Source organism: Panthera leo, chromosome C1 (genome assembly GCF_018350215.1).
Source record: "Panthera leo isolate Ple1 chromosome C1, P.leo_Ple1_pat1.1, whole genome shotgun sequence".
NCBI classification, from domain to species: Eukaryota; Metazoa; Chordata; class Mammalia; order Carnivora; family Felidae; genus Panthera; species Panthera leo.
The window spans coordinates 39,699,363-39,712,944 of record NC_056686.1 but is presented as its reverse complement, the minus strand read 5'-3'; the positions used below and the strand labels follow the sequence as shown (position 1 = coordinate 39,712,944).

General features: G+C 40.8%; 1 protein-coding gene across 6 annotated transcripts in view; it reads right to left on the bottom strand.

Annotated features, from left to right (window-relative positions):
* The window catches only part of ELAVL4 (ELAV like RNA binding protein 4), a 154,411-nt gene that overhangs the window by 68,080 nt on the left and 72,749 nt on the right, over window positions 1-13,582 (bottom strand). The window lies entirely within an intron of this gene.

Here is a 13,582-nt window from a genome sequence, read left to right as displayed (position 1 = left end):
ATGTAATAAGTGCAGTCACTCAGGTTTCTGATTTCCCAAGAGGAAAACCCTCTTGTTTTCATGGGAAATTTCAGGAAATTGCCACAGTGCTCTCTGTGGAAGGACAGCAGAGGGCATTTCTGACTTTCCACATGGACCTGCTCAGGGTGGAAGCATAGAGGTTGTCTGTCCTTGGTGTACCCTCCACTTGGACTGCTCCTTCCTTCCTGTGGACCCCAAGGAGCAGCTATGTTGAACACATGCACTTCAGGAGAATTTTACAGGGCACTGTTGGAAAGGTGTGGTGGGAAGTGCAGAGATAACACAGAAAGTGTTATCTTCCTGCAGAAATGGAATGAAGCTTTACAAAGTCACTGGAAAGAATTCTTTAAATCACATGTTAGACTCAGGGGATTTTATAAGCACATTCACACCCAGCACCCCATTTCATCTTCATGAAGACCCTGAGAGATGAGTGGGCTTTGCCCCCCTCCCCTATCATTTGTATTTTACAGGTGAGCAAACCAGGGGCTAAGCAGCAAACAGAAAGCAGAGTGACTAGCCCTGGTTCCCAAGGTACAGAGCTGGGATCTGACCCCGGGTCTTCCTGTCACTGACTCTCATCTTCCTCCTTTACCCACCACAACCTCCATAAACGCTGGAAATCACCCTCCCAGCAACATTTTCTCCAGCCTGCAAGGACAAACTAGAACATGCTGTGGTCTCTCCCGTGCCACACTCTGCGCAGGCACTCCTGTTGGAAAGCTGTCCTCTCCCACCACCAGGCCTAACAGACCTTCCCCAACACCCCATCTTTCCCCAGCTCCCACCTCTATCCTTGGCACATGCTTCCCTCATGGACATTTACCACACAGCCTCGAGACTCTCCATTTTCCTGTCTTTATCGCTGGACTGTGAGCTCCTTGAGGACAGGGGCTGTGTTTGATTCATTTGTAACCCCAGGGACCAGCGCAGAGCTCCAGGTTTTGTTGGCAGAATAAATGAATAAACAGGCGGCTCTCCAGGTGCTCACCTGCTCTCCATAGCTAAATCTGCTTTCCTTGCTCTGTTCCCCACCATTCCTCTCTCATCATAAACTTCTCTTGTATCTTTCTCAGCTCTTCAAAATCAATTTAAAAATAACAGCACTTTTGGGGCACCTGAGTGGCTTAGTGGGTTGAGCATCTGACTTTGGCTCAGGTCATGATCTCATGGTTCGTGAGTTCAAGCCCCACATCGGGCTCGCTGCTGTCAGCCCACAGCCCACTTCAGATCCTCTGTCCCCCTCTCTCTGCCCCTCCCTCTCTTGTGCTAACTCGAAAAAATAAATAAAAACATTAAAAAAAAATAAGAGCACCTTTATCTTTTAAAGCTATATTGCACTTATCACGCTTGTCTTCCTCAACTTCTTTCAAACTGTCCCCAAAGACTGTATTTTTAAGGCCATTTTCTGGGGAAGGCCATCTTCATAGCCTCTTTTCCTTTACCATTCATTCATTCCAACTCAGACTGCCTCTGTTTCAGGCCTAAACTCATATTTTATTTTCACTTTGGGTCTAAATCTGGCTAAGGGCTACAGGTTAAGAGTCCCACAGAACACTTGCACCTAGGAGTTGCTACAAGTCACACAGGCAGAAGCCAAAGCCAATGGAGACTCAATACTTTGCTGTAACATCTATCAAAGCTAATGACTTGCGTGTTATTTAAAAAAAAATGATTGAATAAACTATCATATAATTACTTCTACTTCCATTCAATTCAAATCAATTTAAACACTTATCCAATATCTATCTATCTAATGGTTAGGAACACAGGCACCAGAGCCTGAATGCCTAAGTTCAGCTGTGTGATTTTGGGCATGTTACTTAACAATTCTGTGTCTTAAGTTTCCTCAGTGTTGACAGTGTTTATAGGAATGTGGCAAAGATTAAATGTATTTTATGATTAGATGACTGAGTTCCATGGCATTTGATCCCTGCCATTGAGGAATTTAGTCTTGTAAGGGGTGGGGGATGGCAGTGGTTAATGGACAGATCTGTGAATAGACAAAATTCCAAAATGCAACAAAGCAGGTACCATAGTCTGCCTTCTGTGGTATGTATGTCTTTTCCATGTCTTTACATGTGTGCTTCCTCTCCTCCCACTAAAATGCTTCTCCCACCACCATCTAAATAACTGGGCCATGTTGCAAAGTTCAGTTGAAGTCTGACTGCCTGACCCAGATGGCCTTGGCACCTCCTCTCTTTGCTTTGCTGTGGCATTCACACTCCACATCCGGTCACAGTCTACCTGCCTGTCTCCCCACTGACTGGGAGCTCCTGGAGAACAGGGCCTGAATTTTAGTTGACTTCTTGCTCCAGGTATGGAGTACACAGGAAGAATCTGACCAAAGCCTGCTGAATGAATCAGTGATCAGCGGCAGGTGCAGGGTGCCAGGAGGGTTTAGAGGGAGAGAACACGGGAACATTGCACGAGACTTCCTTTTTTCCCAACCCACCAGGCTCTGCAGTGTGCTGAGAAAGCCATAAGAGAAACTTGTGGTTCTATATTTTTAAATCCTTTCCTTAAGCCTTTTCTTCACTCTTCCTGCGCTGTTTATTTTAGATGAGTACAGGCATGAAGATCAAAACAAATGTGAACCAGTGGCTAAGGGGGGGGGGGCAAATAAATTTTGGGAGACTCACAATCGTAACATGCCACTAAACACAAGAAGAGGAAAATATTTAGGGCTTCACCCGGAGCTCTGCACAAAAGGTGCACTGCCAAATGTTCGGTTATTCTTCTACTCTTAAGAGTGTTTGATGCAGAATTTTGCTTTTTTTTTTTAAGTAATTTAAATCTACACATTGCAAATGAAAACAAAAGAGCTCTGGCAACAGAATAAACGGTATCTCTCCTTTTTTAATCTTAAGATTTTAATCTAATTTTATGCAATAGTATACACAATGGAGAGAGGAGATAAAAATACATAAAATATACATATCTATATTTTAAAACTAATGCTTTCTGGTTGCTTTCATCATGTAGGTTTATTTACAATTCCAGTTAATGCAGCAGTATTGGCCTGAATACTTTTGACCTACGAAAATACATATTCAAAAGTAAGCATTTCAACTTAAAAACTTGACAGCAGACTCAAGAACTGAACTCAGGATCTCACGCTCCAGAGCTCTTTAACCAAGCTCTTTTTATCTTCTGCTGGCATCCACGAGCCTTTCTTGGATGATATATCCTCAGTTTTGAGGTTATCTGTTCTCCTCTTTGAAGGTTATGCAATGGGAAGTACCTTGCATATTTTAGTCTAAATCTCTCCCTATGAGCCCTGCAAAAAATGACTAATACCTAAAATACACACCATAGCACCCTAGGTGGATTGAACTATTTTTTAAAATGTTCCTTTATTAAATGCCTACTGTGTGCCAGGACCTGAACCAGGCTCTTTACATATGCTAATAATCCTTTGAACAAGTCTTTGAGGGGTGCCTGGGTGGCTCAGTTGGTTGAGTGTCTGAATCTTGATTTCGGCTCAGGTCATAATCTCACAGATTGTGAGATCGAGCTCCAAGTCAGGTTCTGCACTAACAGGGCAGAGTCTGCCTGGGATTTTCTCTCTTCCTCTCTCTCTGCCCCTTGTCCACTTGCATGCACACTCTCTCTCTCTCTCTCTCTCTCAAAATAAGTAATTAAACTTTAAAAATAAAAAAATAAACCAGTCTTTGAAGTAGGTATTATTAACTGTATTTTATAGACAATGAAACTGAGGCTAGAACAAATTAGTGGCCTTACCACCCCCCCCCCCCACAGTTAAGTGGGAAAGGAAAAAAAAATCCTCAATTTCTCTGACTCCAAAGCCTATCCTCTTAACCACTAGATTACTTTTATGGAAATTAAGAATCTTATGATAATGACAATGACTATTGAACTTTTTGAATGATTGGCCTAACCTTTCTGACCTTCTTGGGATTTTTATCCCATTTCATAGTCTCAACTATAGGGAAATAGAGTGGAGCTTCTCCCTCACAGACTGAAGACCTCTGGTCTTTTTATGAGTTCTCTATGTTGGGTTTTCCTGAGGCCCAGACACCTCAAACCAATCTTTTAATTTCCTGCTACTCCAGGGATGACCACCCCAAAATGAATGCAGGTAGGGTATGCCTGTCACCCCAAGAGTCAGCAGCTAGTCAGAACAGGACAATGACTGCTCCAGCTTACCAAGCAGAAGCAAGACACTGGCTGAACTGTTGTGGCCTCATTACATGTTCACAAACAAATACTTATTAGTGCCACTCTCCAACCCATTATCTGACTGTATTTTTTAACTTATTATATTAGAGAGAACATGCGTGCACAGCAGAGGAGAGGGGCAGAGAGTGAGAAAGAGAGTAAGAGAGAGAGAGAGAAAATTTTAAGCAGACTCTATGCTTACGACAGAGCCTGATGTGGGGTTCAATCCCATGGCCCTGGGATCATGACCTGAGCCGAATTCAAGAGTCAGATGCTCAAGACTGAGTCACCCAGGCGCCCCTCATTTTATGTTTTAAATAGCATTTCATCACATGGAATTATAAAACATCACACAATCTATCTACTAATTCTACTTACTTACTTATTCTGTTGCCTGTCTTCCCCCTCTAAAATGAAAGCCCCATGAGGGCAAGGACTTGTCTTAGTTACTGCCGTATCTCTAGTACCTTGAACAGTGTCTGGCATATAGCAGGCATCCAACAAATATTTGAAGAATAGGACCCAAATTAATTTCACATGACAATAATAATGATGCTTATCATTAACACTCTATATGCTAAGCACTGTTTTACATTCTTTATTTTTATTAAGTTCTTAAAGTACATTGGTCCATCAAATCCTCAAAATAACCCTAGTTTACAGATGAAGAAACTAAAGCATTGGGGGGGGGGGGCGGGATTAGTGATTTGCTCAAAGTCATAATTGGTAAAGCCAGGATATGAACTCTGGCAATCTTCATTGAAAGTCTTTATTAATAACCACTAGGCTAAATGTCTATCATCAGTCACTTCCTTTTAAGAAGTGAATAATATAAAATAGGAGATAGAACATGGGCTCTGGAATCAAACAGACTAGGCTTGTAATTCCCAGTCTGATACTTCTTAGACATGTAACCTTGTAGAAGTTATATAAACTATGTGGTACTCTTTCTTAAAAATGGGAATAAAAATACCTGCTTCAGGAGCACCTGGATGGCTTGGTCAGTTAAGTGACGGACTCTTGATTTCAGCTCAGGTCATGATCCCAGGCTTGTGGGATGAGCCCTGTTTGAGATTTCTCTCTCTCTCTCTCTCTCTCTGCCCCTCTCTCCAGCATGCATGCACTCTCTCTCTCTCTAAAATGAAATAATAAAAAATTTTTTAAAAGAAAAAAATACCTGCTTCCTAGAGTTATAAGGTTCAATGACATAACCTAAGTTTGTTCTGTTTGTAAAGCCTGACACATACACTATAAAAGGTCACTATTATTGTGATGTATCATTGTTAACCATGTGGTAAGAGACCAAGGGACATAAAGAAGTCTGAAAGAAAGAAGAATTAATGAGGAAGTACAAGGTGAGTCATGGTAGTCAGGGAGTTTCACGTAAATAAGACATCCTCAAGATCTTCAACCCAAAGTTACACAACTACGGTTGGTGAGCAACAGCAGTGTCAAAATCAGTCTTCATGGCAGAGGGCTTTGGGTCCAACTTCCCTTTCACAGGCTAGAGGATAACGGCGCACCTGATGGCAACCCCTTTATGAACATATAACCAACATCCAACTCTATCATTCAGTTAACAATTCATTACCGAGCACTTACTAGGAAACAGGCACAGAGATAAACTCAGTCCTGATTGTTGAGGTGGCAGTGAAACAGGAAAGTCAACAACTGATAATGCACTGGGGAAGACCAATGACAGAAGGATGCTGGCAGTGCTCATGAGTCCCAGCATGAGTCACCTTTCCTAGGTGAGAAGTCACCTATTTGTCTCTTGAAGCCAGGTGAAGAAAAGTAGAAGGATGTTTGACACCAAGGGATCTGTCTGAGCATAGGTACAGAAGAGCATGGTGAAGTTCCACAGTGGAGAATGAATGGAAGGCTGAGAGCTGCAGGATGGGAGTCTGGAAAGGAGGGTGGGGACAGGCCACAGAGGGTCTCCTGGGTGTTGTGAAGGCAGCTGGGCTTGATCCTGAGCCACAAATCTCTAATGTAGCCATCTTTGAGATCACATCTCAACTGTGTGCCTGTAGCAAATACACTGGTTCCCCACAAAATACAAACAAAACAGGGGCACCTGGGCAGCTCAGTCGGTTGAGCATGCGACTTCGGCTCAGATCATGATCTCACAGTTGTTGGGTTTGAACCCCGCATCAGCTCTGTGCTGACAGTACGGAGGCTGGAACCTGCTTAGGATTCTGTGTCTCCCTCTCTCTCTGCCCCTCCCCTGGTCATGTTCTGTTTCTGTCTGTCTCTCAAAAATAAATAAAAATGTTAAAAAATTTTTAAAAATACAAACAAAACAGCACTAAGAAAAAGAAAGAAAACACTATTTTTTTTAGGTTCACTGCTGTATTTTCTTCCTGAATAGACCATGGGCATTTTTAGCAGTAGGGGAATTTATCACCACCTCATGATACTGTTCCCCTTTTATATGTTAAAGTCACTTTAAACTCAACTCTGTTCAGCAAATGTTACTCTCCTTTCCCAGCACAGCACCTTGAGCAACTTGGTAAGTATTTGCTGAACTGGGTTAGATTCATTGAGTGACAACTGTGTAAGGTAACCTTGCACCAATGGGTAAGCAGGGGCCCATGGGTAGTAGAAGATAAAAAGATGAATATCATGACAACCTTACCCTCAATGAACGTGAACCTCCAATGATGCAAAAGAGGCACATATGACAATAATATACACACCCCAAAGCAGAATGCAAGGGTGCATTCTTTCAGCAGTGGGCTTTGCAGGTGGTGGGGCTGAATCCCACTCTCATTGCACTTTTGCCAGATACTCAGGGGCTATGTCTCTATGCTAAATCCTCAGAGACCACTAAACAGTAAGTACTTAGCAAAGTTTTATTAAATGGATCTATTTAATCCTCACAACCCCAAGAAGTATAGATTATTTTACAAATGTGGAAACTGAGGCTCACAGAGGTAATGTGACTTGCTCAAGGTATAAGGTTAGTATAGAAAGAATAACAATAACGACAATAATAATTATTGTTTTTCATTCTAAGGAAGCCCGCCTTCTATTTTCATTCTCTAAATGTTTCTGCCAATGGTTTCTCTTTTCATACTAAGACAGAGAAGGTTCTCTCTGCCTGAATGAAACTTGAAGTTCATAATTTGAATTTTTTCTAAAAACGTTTATTTACTTTTTGAGAGAGAGAAAGGGACAGAGAGAGAGAGAGAGAGAGAGAGAGAGAGAATCCCAAGCAGGCTCAGCATTGTCCACATAGAGCTTGACACGGGGCTCAATCCCACAACCATGAGATCGTGACCTGAGCTAAAATCAAGTCGGATGCTTAACTGCCTGAGCCACCCAGCTGCCCCCACAATTTGAATTCTTGAACTCCGGTTGGCTTTTCCCTGTTGCAAGTTTTAGGAGTTTCAAAGGGCATAGGTTGGTTTTAGGGCAGATGGATCTGCCACTTTCCAGGCAAGGACATTCTTGAGTACAAAGGTTCTCCAATACTCTCCCACTCCCTTCCCAATCACCAGCTATTAATCCAATTTCAATTCAATTCAATAAATCTGGAATAATTACTATGTGGCAGGCACCTTTCTCAGTACTTCCAAAATTAAATATTTGGTACGGAAGTTTCTGTGGCTGCCCTCCTGTGATTAAATCACATCTCACCCACTTTCACGCACAGTAAAGCCTGAAGAGCAGAGAACAACTCGGGCTCCTGGCTGGCTCAGTCAGTTACGCATCCGACTTTGGCTCAGGTCACGATCTAGTGGTTTGTGGGTTTGAGCCCTGCGTAGGACTCTGTGCTGACAGCTAGGAGTTTGGCGCCTGGAGCCTGCTTCAGATTCTGTGTCTTCCTCTCTCTCTGCCCCTCCCCCACTTGCTCTCTGTTTCTCTCTCTCTCTTTCTCAAAAATAAATAAACATAAAAAAAAGAGCGGGGACCAACTGACCCACCAATATTTGTAAAGAAGTACAGTGCTACCACAGAGTAGGCATCTTAATACATTTTCATGGAACTGAATAAAACGTTTAAATTTCACTCTAGAATCAGACACACCTGAGTTCAAATCAAATCTGGCCCAATCAATTACTGCCTGTGTAACCTTAATTTACCTTTCAAAATCTCCGTTAGTTCATCCATAAAATAGGAAAATTAACATTTACCTTTTAAGGTTGTTCTAAGGATTAAAAGGGATGGTGTGTAAGGCACAGTGCCTGACTCATAGTAAGAGCTCAAGAAATGAAAGCTAATCTCATTATTTCTAGTCTCACCTTTAGATCACCTCCACTACTTACTACTATCATTAGTATTATTACTTTGAAGGTTCAGCTAGGTGGCATGACCAAGGAATAAGATTTGCTAGTTAATAAATACTTTGACTAATAGAGAGCCGTAGCATATACCATGCAGATAGCATGAATTTTCGAAGACTAAAGATACAGTTTCACATTAAATGTAAAATAATCAGATGCCATCCTTCCTTTAATAATTTGGAAGATACTAGAGATCTTGCATTGCATAGCTCTGAAAAAAAAAAACGATGGGTTTTGTTTGTTTGGAGAATGCGGAGCTCATGATCATCTAGAACAGTGTTTTTCAAGGGCCTGGGTGGTTCAGTCAGTTAAGCATCTGACTTTGGCTCAGGTCACGATCTGGCAGTCCATGAATTAGAGCTCTGCGTCAGGCTCTGTAATGACAGCTCAGAGCCTGGAGCCTGCTTTGAATTCTGTGTCTCCCTCTCTCTCTGCCCCTCCCCTACTCACGCTCTGTCTCTGTCTCTGTCTCTCTTAAAAATAAATAAACATTAAAAAAAGTAAAAAAAAAAACCAAACAGAACAGTGTTTTTCAAAATTTACCGACCGGAATCCAACAAAGCAAAAAAAGTAAGAAACATACTGAACACACATCAACTTCACATCACAACTCAAAACATAGGCAACTGAAACAAAAGATTCATGAAATAATACTTACCCTTCCTAAGTACTAGCTACTGATGTTTTCTTTTCTATTTCATTTATTATTTTACTTAAAAAAATTCTGGTCAAAAGACCCAGTAAAATAACTGGAGGCAAAACTAAACCTAGTAATTTACTAATACTGCTATTCTGTCTGTGAGGGTGTATCAAGGATATGGTTTAACTGATCCTCCCATCAAGATATGGATTCTATTTTACATATTAAGAAACTGAAGCTCTCAGCAAGATGAGGTGACTTGGACTAAGGTAGACTAAATGGCAGACCCAAGACTCACAAGTCTTCCAACTCTGTAGTTCAGGCTCTTTAAAAAAGGATAACTCAATTCAGTAAACATTTAAATTGAGTAGTTACTGTGTGCCCAACATCGAAATAAGAGAGCATCTGACATGATCTCTGCCCTCTAGGGCTCACAGACTACCAGGGAAGACAAGCATGCCTTGGTACATGCACTTGGAAGTCTGAAGCGGGTATATTCTATTCTGGGGGAAATAAGTTTTTTTCCCAAACTACCACTATCCTATCTCTGGCCACACATTTTCCCATGACATGAGCACTGGTACCTGCTGGTGAGAGAATGCAGCGTGCTCCTCTAACGGCACATTTCTTTACAATCTGAAATAAAGTTGGTATTTTTCCTCCTAGTGCTTTTTGGCACTGTAAGCCTAAAAGCAAGCCTCAACGTGACTTCACCAGTGAGCATCATCATCATCATCATCATCACATCACACTCTGACCAGAAGAGTGCTTTAATGTCAATTCTCTCTGAACGACCAATATCTAATTAAGAAGCATCTTTAGGGTGACTTCAACTTCTGAGAAATCATGACCCAATAAAGGCAAGTCTTCCCTGCAAAACAATCAGGAAACTAATAATCCTTTGAACTAACACATTCCAGAGCTACTGATTCAAATAAAGTTAAAACCAAGTCAAAACACCTTAACCTTCCTAAATGATAGCTTTTAACTAGTTCTTTAACTTTACACATCCTATGCTGCATTTACACCAGACTACTTATTCCATAAGCAAGTGCCCATCTCCGTGCCTTTACTTACATTCTTCTTTACACACAGAATTCTCCCTTTCCCTAATTTCTCTGCCTATCCATCTTTCCTGGTTCCACCCAAATGACATTTCCTCCGTGAAGCCTGCCTCCTTCCTCCAACAACAATGAATGTCTCCTCTTCTGTATATTTTACCTTCTCTGCTGAGACATTCTTCACATTCTGCCTGTCACTGTCCTTACCCACTAGATTAGAATACGTTTTAAATACTATGACATACCAGAAGGCACCTAGAATGTGATTTATATGCACAGACATGCCATTGTATTTGCTAATTCCACACTGAAAAACTTGATCTAGAAAAGGAATTGCTTCACTTGTTTTGTTTTTGTTTTTGATTTCCCCTAGAGAAGTAAACTTTGGCTAAGCTGGATGTATTCCTAAATACTTTGGAGCTAAGACTTCTGATATTCTTAAGCATGTATCCTAAGGCAGGCAGCTAAGCTTTATTTTCTATAAAAAGGGGTTAATAACACATGCCCCAACTACATTAAGGAGATCAACCTGACACCATAGAGCAAAAATTATACAATGTTAAGTGAATATGAGAAATGATCTCCCTAGTCACAGATCCATTACAGCAGAACTGTGCTGGGAATAGCTCAAGTTCTAGAAATACAAACTTGCTCCTCTGTTCTTAGAAAATTGACACAACGGTAGTTCGGGAAGAGTGCTGTTATGATTATAGCAACTGCAAGCCCTGTCTCCAAAATACACCAACTAGAGACCTGTTTAAGAGTTTTTATTAAAGCTCCTCTAAGCTAAAAGTCTTTTCTTCTTGCAGATAACCTTAAGCCAGTGGTGTAAAGCAAGAAGGAATTGAGACTCAAGTACTGGCTTAAATAGGGGTCAATTTTTAAATAATACAAACATTTAGCTAGCCAAGAGATCCTAAGAATATCCATCTGCCCCTCCCCTGTCTAGTCACCTGCTCAAATCATTCACCCGATCATCTCTTTTTGGTCCTTCATTAATAGGTGTGAGATTTTTCTAGGCTAAACTATACAGAAACATCTTCTACCCTTCTCCATATTCAAGCCCCTTTCTTCCACTGGCGTATTTCTGCCCGAACACACACAATGTAAAAATCCACTAAATTCTTCCAGAGAGCTTGCATACCATATATGAGGCTGCTTACAAAATCCTTAGAAGAACTTGGTGAAGCCTTGAAATAGATACACATGGAAAGAGAAAAATTCTATTGTCTGTTTCACAGTAAAGGGTCTTTTTTTATAAAAGCATAAGTCCTGGAAAATAGCGCTTGGGGGATCAGATCAATTTATAATCCTTCCCCTGATTTTAAGGATTAAATTGAAGGAAAGAAAATTACTCCCTTTCACATCCTTCCCATGACCATATAAAGTGGAATCCAAAATCCATGACATTAAAATAGTGTTCTAAAGGTTATGTTTTCAGTTTAAGTCTCAAGCACCTTCAGGTACTACTTGTATTATTTCTTTGTCCTCACTTGTGACAGCAACAGGTCCCAATTTAAAGCAAGTTGTCAATTTTATTAAATGTGCCTGTTTATTCCCCCTTTCAGAGCCTTGGGAAAAAGGCACAAAGTTAGGCTCAGCTTAACACAAGTCCTGACACCACTACCTTTCCCAAGTGTGTGTGACCAACAGTTACATCAAGGCCTTCCTCTTTTCTCTTTCTTTCCTACAAATGGGAAGGTAATAAATTGAGGGCCAGCATTCTGCTCACATCTCCCACACCTCTTCAGTCAATGCAATCGCTTCTAGAACTGTTTGCACTGCCAAAGCCATCCATCATCCTGCCTCACCAAGCAGGAGAAAGAAAACTGATGGCGAGTTAGAAAAATCTCATTAAGCCACTTTTTGCCTCAACCTCTTCACCACTCCTTGAAAATCAGAACTTCAAAATTCAGTCTTTTGGGGAAACAAAAAGGACAGAAAGAAAAAGGTGATGTGGTGAAGAGGGAAAACATAGCTCCAAAATAAGTTGGTTTGGGCCAAATTCAAATAAGTCACAGGTTATAATAACATATTTTAGACAGCAGAGATGATATTGCATTAATGAGCTTCACTTTTTTTTTTTTTTGGTTTTTATCAGTTGACTTCTGAATTTCCTAACAGACTCATGAAATAATAATAATAAAAAGAACAGCACCAACTAAAATTAATTTTATGTTCACCTTTTTTCTCTTTTAACAACTAAATCCCAAGTTAATTCTAATTCCAAAGGAGATCGTGAATATACCTTACAAAACCCTAGGAGAAACTTAATAAAGCCACACAATTTCAGGGAAGAACTGAGGGACTATCTGTGTTTAAAAATTACTGTGCCACCACCCCTGCCCCCTTCCTTGAGTTCTGGGGAGAGGATGGAGACTATGAGGGCATCATTCAATGTCACTTCTCCCCATGACATCTGGCACGGGCAGACTGAAGGAGACCTAACATCCTCTAAGCACCTTTAATATTCAGGTGTATGACTGATGCCTTCACATACCGTTTCTCATTTGATCCTCACAAAAACCCTGTGAGTCAGGCATTATCATCTGCATCTTAAAGATGAGGAAACTGAAGCTCAGAGGCTGAAGGACTTCATCCAAGATCACCCTTTTACTAATAGGGAAAGTCAGGATTCTAATCCAAATCCACCTGACTTTAAAGTCCTTTGCCCTTCCCGGTTTCTTAAGACAAAGGGCAATATTTCCAGATGGTTGCTTGTACAGGCACACCATGAAAGTCCTGTAAATCCACAGGCAGACTTGTGGCTCCGTGGCTTCTGAGCTGGCCCTGCCAATAAAGACATGGAGACAGTGGTATCTAGTAGAAACAAATCTAATTTTTCTACATGTGTACAAATCGATGTGATATGTATTTAGCCTCATCTGCACACTGGCCCTCTGGGTCTTAATCACAATAACCAGGTTGATTTCAGGATTGGAACCTTTTCTACTACAGAGGCGATTAAAATATAATCAAGCTAGAAAGTTATCCTCCCCCAAAGCCACCTAAAACAGAACAACTCCAAAATAAAACCAATTTACATATTTTAGCCCAAATTAAAATGTAAAAGCTAAGGATTCCCTTTTAATATCCTGAATAATAAATGCACATTTATGTAAAGCTTCCTTTGGGGAATGGTTACTATGAGGACAACTTTCCCAATATTATTCATAAATATCACTTTTGTTTTGGTGTTACAGTAAGAATCTGGACTTGTGGGAATTGTACTGTCTGTACCCAGTGCATCAACAGAGATAATTAATATTGAAGACAAGTACAATATCCAGAATTTTAGATGTGTGGTTGGCTGCATTACAAACAGTAACATAAGAAAGGATGAGTCAAATCTGGTCAAAATCACACATTACAGGGACTTAGTCGTTTAC